Raw genomic sequence first — 8612 nt, forward strand, 5'->3', positions numbered from 1 at the left:
TTATATTGGATGGACATGATATCATGATACTGCACAAAACTAAAATATTCATTCCATATGGATATATAAATACAAATGATAACAGACTGTGTCAAGAATCCTGCTCTTTGAAAAGAAGAGCTTGTTTCCACATTCACAAAAAATGTCCACCATTACTTTGCCTTGTGCAAATTTTGTGCAACTTATCTGAGTGTAAAATGATGCTGATTTCTTTGTAAAGCTTACAGCTAAGGGTTGGTATATCAAAAGGCAAATTGTTAGCGAATATGGAAGAGGCACTGGACCCATGTCTGAGCCCTGCGGTATTCTTGCTGAAAAGGGTCCATTGTGTTATAACTCTCTGCTACACAAAACTTAATGTACGATTATCACAGCTGTATCTTCCTCCATCTTCTCATCTCTTTTATCTTCATTGTGCCTCCTCCCCGCCTTCCTTTCTTTGGGCTGCAGTAATTCTTTAGTTTATCTTCCTGTATCCAAGATGTTGAACAAGTCTTTATACTAAAAGATATTCTTACATAAAAACTGACAATATATACATACTGATGATACTGCATATACTGCCCTGTATTTAAAAGAAGAATATTCATATACAACTCAAGTATTTTTTTATCAGAATTGTTTCTAATGATATAACTGATGTCAAGAATGTCTGAATAATGAAACTGTTGCTCATGAATGAATTAAATGATGAAACAATACAAATGATGCCCATGGTGACCATATAATGATGATTTTCTCCATGGGCCTGCAATGAAAAAGGGCACAGCTTAGTCAATCTTTCCCAGTAAACAAATGCCACTAAATGAATAAATAAATAAATAAATGCATTTGGATATGTTAGGACCAAGTGTAATGGTAACTTTCTATTAGTTTTGTATGAAGTGAATGTGCATAGTGCACTATGGAAGACATTCTGGCAAATTCTAGGTCAAAAGTAGAAAATAAACAGGGTCATCTCTATAAAGTAATAAGTTTGGTCCTGTGAAAGCCTTTACTTCTTCAAAAGATATTTACTTTGCAACCAAAATTTTATAAATTTTTGTAGTCTTTCCGGGTTGCTATCACTTTCTGACTTATCTTAATCTTTAACTTTCCTACCAGTAATACACACACAGACACACACACACACACACACACACACACACACACACACACGCACACACACACACGCATACACACACACACACACACACACACACATATATATATATATATATATATATATCACTCACATACATATACTTACACAGATAATGATACAGTGCTTTCTAGAGACCACTATGGGGTTTGCGGAGCTGTGTCCCATTCTTGTAAAAGGAGAACAGTAGAAGAGAGATAGAGAGACAAACAGACAGTCAGAGAGATGAGAAGAGCTAATGGGGTTCTCACCAGACAGACAGACAGAGATTAATCTTGGACTGAAGAGAGAAGGGCATCATTTTCAAAGGACCAAGGTATTTTATTCCAAGATGGAGTGACAGAGAACTTACCAGTGACTAGTGGAAGAGGCTAAGAACTAGTGTTGTTATTACTCTAAGACATTGGAACTGCTGACTGACCAGTTTTCATATATCTTTTATTTTATTTTTCTTGTTATAAATTAACCCGTGTTTAGAGAAAGTGGAAGTAGCTGCTAGGTTAATAATGGTGCACCATTCTTAGGCCCTGCACTGTATTCACACACATAGATAGATAGATAGATAGATAGATAGATAGATAGATAGATAGATAGATAGATGGGATCCCCTAATTTTGTTGAGTGCTACAGATGTGAACATCTTTCCTTCCTACCCAAGCTGGTTGAAAGGAAAGGTATCGACAGTGGTGTTAGACCACTATAATAGTGAGGTTGGTGATTTTGCCCTTTCCCTGTATTGTGCAATCTCATAGTTTGTATATATAATTAGTGAGGGGCTGTGCATACTCACATATTATGTCACAGAGTATGTGTTGTTTGTGGTCAAAGTTTTTTATCATTCATTTTGGTCAACATTTTTCACATCAACCTTTTGCAGTCTCGATCAGGTTTGGTAGATCCATAAATATGTAATGAGCACAGTAAAAAATTGAAATAGTGAAACAGCAAAATTTAACATGCTTACTATTGACAAAATATAGTAGTAAAATAAAATTAACAATTCAGTTACAATACAGTGTGCACGCTTTGAAACATAACCTTGTAGCATTCAACTTTAAAACAATCTTTTTTTGCAAGGGAGCAAGCCCACTACATCCCCCACACACTTCCTGCTAATTATATATTATACCTCCATGATCCCACAATACAGGGGAAAGGTCATATTCCCAAACCCTAGTAATGCTGTGATCTTGCATAACTGTATATCATCTATTTTGTAAACCAAAGTGTATCGACAAAACAAATGTTGACTTTAAGCGCATTCAACTTTGTTTGTGTATAGGTATATTTAAAATGATCTAAACATCATAATATCGGCGGCAAAAACATTAACACAAAAATATCTAAACAAAAAATAAGCTAAGAACATCCAAAATCAATGTTTTTGCAGAGGGGAGAGCCTTTCTGCAGCCTAACTCACCCTTGGTTGTAATATACAATATATATATATATATATATATATATATATATATATATATATATATATATACAAAAAATGTTTTTAATTCTTTTAAGACAATGTGCTTACACATACAGCAGACATATATCAGTTGTGTGTGTGTGTGTGTGTGTGTGTGTGTGTGTGTGTGTGTGTGTGTGTGTGTGTGTGTGTTAGCACTTTGTCTTTCTTGTTATGCATAAACAAAAAGAATAAAAACAGACTGCATTGACAAGAACATTTGTTTGTATTGCACTTCTGATGACAAAATTTGCAAATGAAAAAGTAAGCAGTTTTTCAGAAGTTATATAGAATTTTCATGATCTGTTTCAGAGTCTTTTCTATGAAACCTAATAAAGAAACTGTCAAAATATTGTTTATAAATTCAGAGGAGTTAAATAATATCTTACAGTTCTTCAGACTGTTTCATGTTTACTGAACTTCATATCTTACCTTCAGATAAACTGTTATGGCTCCTTCAAGGGTCTAGGTGAAAGAGACTGCAATGTTATTTCTTGCATTTCTCTCTGGTTTATGTTTATATGATGTAGTTTATTTTTAAATCTCAACACTCCCACATGTCATGGGTTGCCTGGCTTTGACAACAGGGTGAATGTGAAAAGGTCCCGCTGAAAACACAGATTGCCATGGATGTGGTTTCCAGGGCAACAGTATTAGGAGCACACATTTCTCAGTTCTTATGCTAGTCCTCATTAGTATATGAAGTACTATCACTGGTTAGGTACCATTTCAAAGGTCTGGATGCTATTATTACATTTAATCTACTTATTCAGTTATAATCTGTTTACTCATATGCTAGTGAAAATTGTTTGGGACCTGCTCTCTTGGAAAGTCATGAACCTCTAATTATCTTATGTTCATCTTAGCCAAACAAATTGATTTTCTGTCCTTGCTCTGTGTTATATCCTTATCTGGTACAAAATCAGGAAAACATTTTACATAAAAGTCAGTCCATGCACCTACAGAAATATTAGTTTATGCTTTTGCTTTGCCAGTTTATTTCTAAAATATACAAAGAATACAATTTCATCTGAACATAAGTTTTAAAGTCTGCATTTGATTTGTCTTAGCTGATGAATCTATGACACAAGGTCTAGAATCAGACTCTCTTTCAGAAAATGTCATATATGAATTCATCTGAGTATATAATTTTGTTTCATAACTGAAGTCAAAATAAAAATATATATTTTACCCCAGATGGTATAGTCATATGTGCAAACAGTGGATGACCATTTAGGATGTTGGGCAAAGTAATAATTGTGCTAATAATAAGCCATAGTTTGTTATATTTTAATATTAAATCATTATTTGTAGAAGCATATAATACAGCTAGATGAAGGCATACAGTGCTGAATGTTTTCACCATATGGTACCAACATACATTTATTTCACAGAGTTGCATAACTTATGTTTGGCAGCTACTGATTTCAACAAATTTCAGTACTTTTTCGTCACAGTACAGGGTAACAATACCATTGAAGCTCAGCATGTACTGGCATTTGTGGACTTTATTGCTTTGAGAATCCATCTGTTCTCCGCTCAAAGAAACATTGTTATACCAAGAGTATGTAATGTGGAAACATTACCTCAGGAGATTAATTACTGATATAAATTTCATTACGAGAGTAAAGTTTGATAGTCATTGTTTATAATCCCTCAAAGGACAAAAGTGGCTACAGTATTCCATGAGTGATAGCTGACAGTGCAAGCTAGGTACAGATGGACTGCAGACTACTAACCTGAGTGTGAAGTTTAACAATCTACACCTACTTGCTGCATGGTACTGTACAAGGTATTAAGGTAGACTAAACCACCTGAAGTGATATCGAAAAAAAGAAAAATTAAAATGTGTAGGTGGGTCTTATCTGACTAGTTAACAGTTAACTTGCAGTAAAAGGTATATGGCTGTTGAAAATTCCCCTTACTGTTATTTTCAACATGGGTAAATAAAAGCTCTGTAAGCTTTATGTAAGAATTATTCAGCATCATAACTGAATGAAACTGGATATGCTCGCCAAAGAGGACTTGACATTGTGCAGCATGAAGCAATTTCATTACATGCTGGCCAAATGGGGCCAGTCAGTCACTGTACAGTGTGAAGCAGCTTTATTACATACTGACCATACATACTGACCAAATGGAACCTGTCACTGTATAGTGTGAAGCAGTTCAGCATGAATCAATACAAGGTTACTCTGTGTGCAGCTTGGTAGGTACTCACATGCATGTCAACCATGGAGGGTACCTTCCCCCCAGGATGGGCAAGCTAGACTAATCACTCACTTCTATGCTTCCCAGCTGGCTTCCACAGTACCAGGGACACTAACAAATCCTATGTTATGTGGGTCACTATCATGGCTTCATTGCTCTATACAGTGGAGCTAGCTATACACACTCCCAAATCTGACCATAATGCCTCTTAAAACACTGTAAACAAAACAGCTGTCAAACAATAAAACAAATAAAAACCTCATAAAAAATAAAAGCACTCCCAGTATCCCTCTGTCCATCAGAATTATCATTGACAATGTGTTGGGCCTTTTCTTCTTGGACAGAATGAAAATACATCAAAGGCAAAAAAATGTAAGTGGTGCAGTATTAAACCAAGTACTTTCAATTTAAAAAAAGTCCACTTAGAAATTTCCTATGCAGTTCATGACACTTTTCAAAATACAAAAATTAAAAAAATATATATATATATATATATATATATATATATATATATATATATATATATATATCGGATATACTATTACACTGCTATAGCATGTAAGTTGTAGCTCACAAATGTAGTTTTAAGGGAAAATCATTTTGCATTTATAAAAGCACCAGATGTCCAACCTAGCACATGTATAAAATTAAAGGGCACAAATGAGACAGCAAAGAAGGCAACTGTGTCCAGACTGCTGTATGCTAGTTACTTTACTGGATATTTCAGTTAAATTCGATTAGTATAATAACTTCATTGTTATGCACTGCATCTTTGATTCCAAGTCTAGGACAGGTACAATAAAAGAAAGTGCAATTATATTAGAAGATGTGACAGCAACACAGGTGCTATGTTTACACGCTAACTGCAGTGAAAACTGAAAAAGAACAAAATTAAAAGTATAAATTAGAGCAACCAGGATAAAACACAAAACATAAATAAATAAATAAATGGTTAGCCAAGGAAAGTATTTAAGAGAGTGCAAAATGTCAGTGGCACACTCACATTTGGTATAGAAGGCTATGGGTTTTATTCTCAGATCAGGCAGATGAACTGGTGACACTGCAGTGCAGCATAAGTGGAGTGCTGCACTCCTCAGTGTGCCATCATTCAGATGAGACAATAAACGGAGGTCCCACTTGCTTGAGTTGGTGGTAGCTAAAGGATCCCACCCATCAAAAAATTAGGGAGAAGTTGGCCAAATGTCCCATAGTAGTGTAAATATCACAACTGGACACCTATGAAAAGAGGTCACTAGCCTTTTGGACTAACCTTATCAACAAAGCACAATTACATAAATAATAAATAAAACTACCACACCAGAAAATGTAAACAGTGCCCTCAAATAATGCTATGTCATAGTGAAAAATATTGAGAACTGTTGTTACATATTGATTTCCTTCAAGTTTCTACATGTCCAGATAGATGTTAATAAACTTCAAGCTCAGCAGAAATGTAAAACTAATGGCACATATTTATCTTATAGTAACAAACAGTATTTTAAAGTCATAATTAAACAATTTAAACATAAAGAATGGGCATGGCCTCCTCATAACATAAGAATTCAGAAATGTAATTCCTCCAACACGATGAGAAGTATAATGCAAAACGTAAAGCTCGATAACTTGAATTTACTTTGCCTGGACATGCAAAAGCAAGTCCTTCATGCATAAAACAACTGAAGGCAAACACAGTGCATAACCAAAGCACTCAACGACATTACTATTAGAGTCTGTGATAAAAGTAAGGGGGGGTGCAATGGATGACGCTGTCTCTTTAGGGGTAAAGAGATATTCACCCACAACAAAACATGTTTTTTATTTTTTTCCCATGGCTGAATAACTGCATTTTCACTCATTGTTCTACAACTGAAAAAGGATAAGCCCTTTCATTTCAGTACAACCTGATGAATTAACTTCCACAAACTTTCTCACTCATCAGGTTATGTTTTCCAAGCTTCAAGCTTTAAGAAATACCCATCTAATCTTCTGACTTCTACATCCACAGTCCAGGAGAAATGAACCTGAGTGGCTAGCATGAAGAGCTTGCTTTTTTGAGGCTGGAGATACCTTATTTTTAATTGATGCCTAGCTGAGACATGTTCCACAGAGTACTAAAAGAAGTTTGGAAATCAAATAGATACCAACAGAATCAGCCATGGAAACCAGACAAATCAAAATATCACAGAATATGAATGAACATTTCGAACACATACTATAAGTATGTGACATTTCCAGAATTTTTCTGCCATATGTGGTACAAAAATAAAACATAACAGTAAGTAGCTCACTGAACAAAAATCAAATCTCAGCTAATTCAGATTCTTCTAATTTAGAGCAATTATTTAAAATGAGAAACAGCACTGTCTGTACTCAGCAAAAGCACTGCACAGATCTAAAATAACACCCCATCTCAGAAATGTTTCCTGCCTATTAAGCTTAATGATATATAAAAAAGGCTTCCACACTAAACTAAAGCAAGAAACTAATTGTATGTGGGACTGTTGTGGAATATGTCATAACTTTGCTAAGTTATGAATATGTACTCAACTCATGCAGTACTGACACTACTCAACATGACCAAATTACCTACAACCAATGTTTACACCTCAGAGTGGCTAACCCTCACATGGCCTGCAGTCTGAAATCCATGTTCACCATCTAGAGGATACTGCAGACAACAGTCAATGCCTAAATCAGGGGGACAACACAGCTCTTCCCCCTAAAGGCATCATCTTGAGTCTGTACTCCTGACAATAACTCTATTCCATACTGGGAGTAGTTTGGACAGCATACTTCCCAAGTTCAACTGGAGAAGTTGAGTTTGAACCCAGTACCTCCAATCCTTGAGGTAGAAATACCCTGCATGCGTCTTTGAGATTGGGGGAACCCCACACACACAGGAGAACATGTAAACTTCATACAGACAGTGGCCAGAGGTCAGGCTTAAACGGTGTACCTTATATCTGTGAAGTAAAGAGCGTAACAAACATTGAAGAGGGTGTCATGGGTAGTGTGTGACAGGAGACTGTGAAAGCAGCTGAAAAATAAGTTGTACAAAATAGGGGTATGACCAGTGCTTCTGTATGGCACAGGAAATTGGGCTATGAAGGCAGGGCAGTTGAGGAAGCTAGAGCTGACAGAGATGAAGTACCTGAGATGGTTGGTAGAATGTACACTGTGGATCAGACAACAGAATGAGGATATAAAAAGACAAAGTAGCCCCAATTACAAAGAAGGTCAAGCAGACTAGATCAAGGTGGTCTGGTCATGTACAGGAAAGCAAAAGTTAAACTGGTGAAGAAGTCAGGAGGATATGATGACATCTGGACAAGAAATGGATGAATTATGTGAGATAAGACCTGCAACAATCAAAGAAGGTAGATGAGTGACATTGAACTGAGAGATGTGGTAACAGCTGACATGGTACACCTACCCCTTGTAGAACAATGAGAAAAGGGGAGGTTGATGATGATGATGATGATGATGATGATAATGATCACCGTCATCGACATGTGGTACTGATACGGCAAGTGTAATCATATTGGTAGATGACACAGTTAGCCTAGTACTTAGGCTAACAGCATCACACACCCTCCAAGTAAAACAGTAAAAATGAAAAAGAAATTACTCTGCCAGTTTGACCACATACCACCTGCAACACCTACCCAGCTAATGAACAAGACTGAACTTGCTGTACTAAAGACCATTTATCTTCAACAACAAAATAACTAAAAAAAAAACACTAGGATGATGCAGATAAAGGCAATGAGCTATGAGTGACATATGCTTGTAAAAAAAACT

General features: G+C 35.9%; 1 protein-coding gene across 1 annotated transcript in view; it reads left to right on the forward strand.

Moving 5' to 3' along the window:
* LOC122806482 (potassium voltage-gated channel subfamily D member 3-like) overlaps positions 1-8612 on the forward strand; it is a 495277-nt gene that overhangs the window by 186975 nt on the left and 299690 nt on the right. The window lies entirely within an intron of this gene.

This window comes from Protopterus annectens, chromosome 7.part0, assembly GCF_019279795.1.
Source record: "Protopterus annectens isolate FY-2018-M chromosome 7.part0, PAN1.0, whole genome shotgun sequence".
In the NCBI taxonomy this organism is placed as follows: domain Eukaryota; kingdom Metazoa; phylum Chordata; order Ceratodontiformes; family Protopteridae; genus Protopterus; species Protopterus annectens.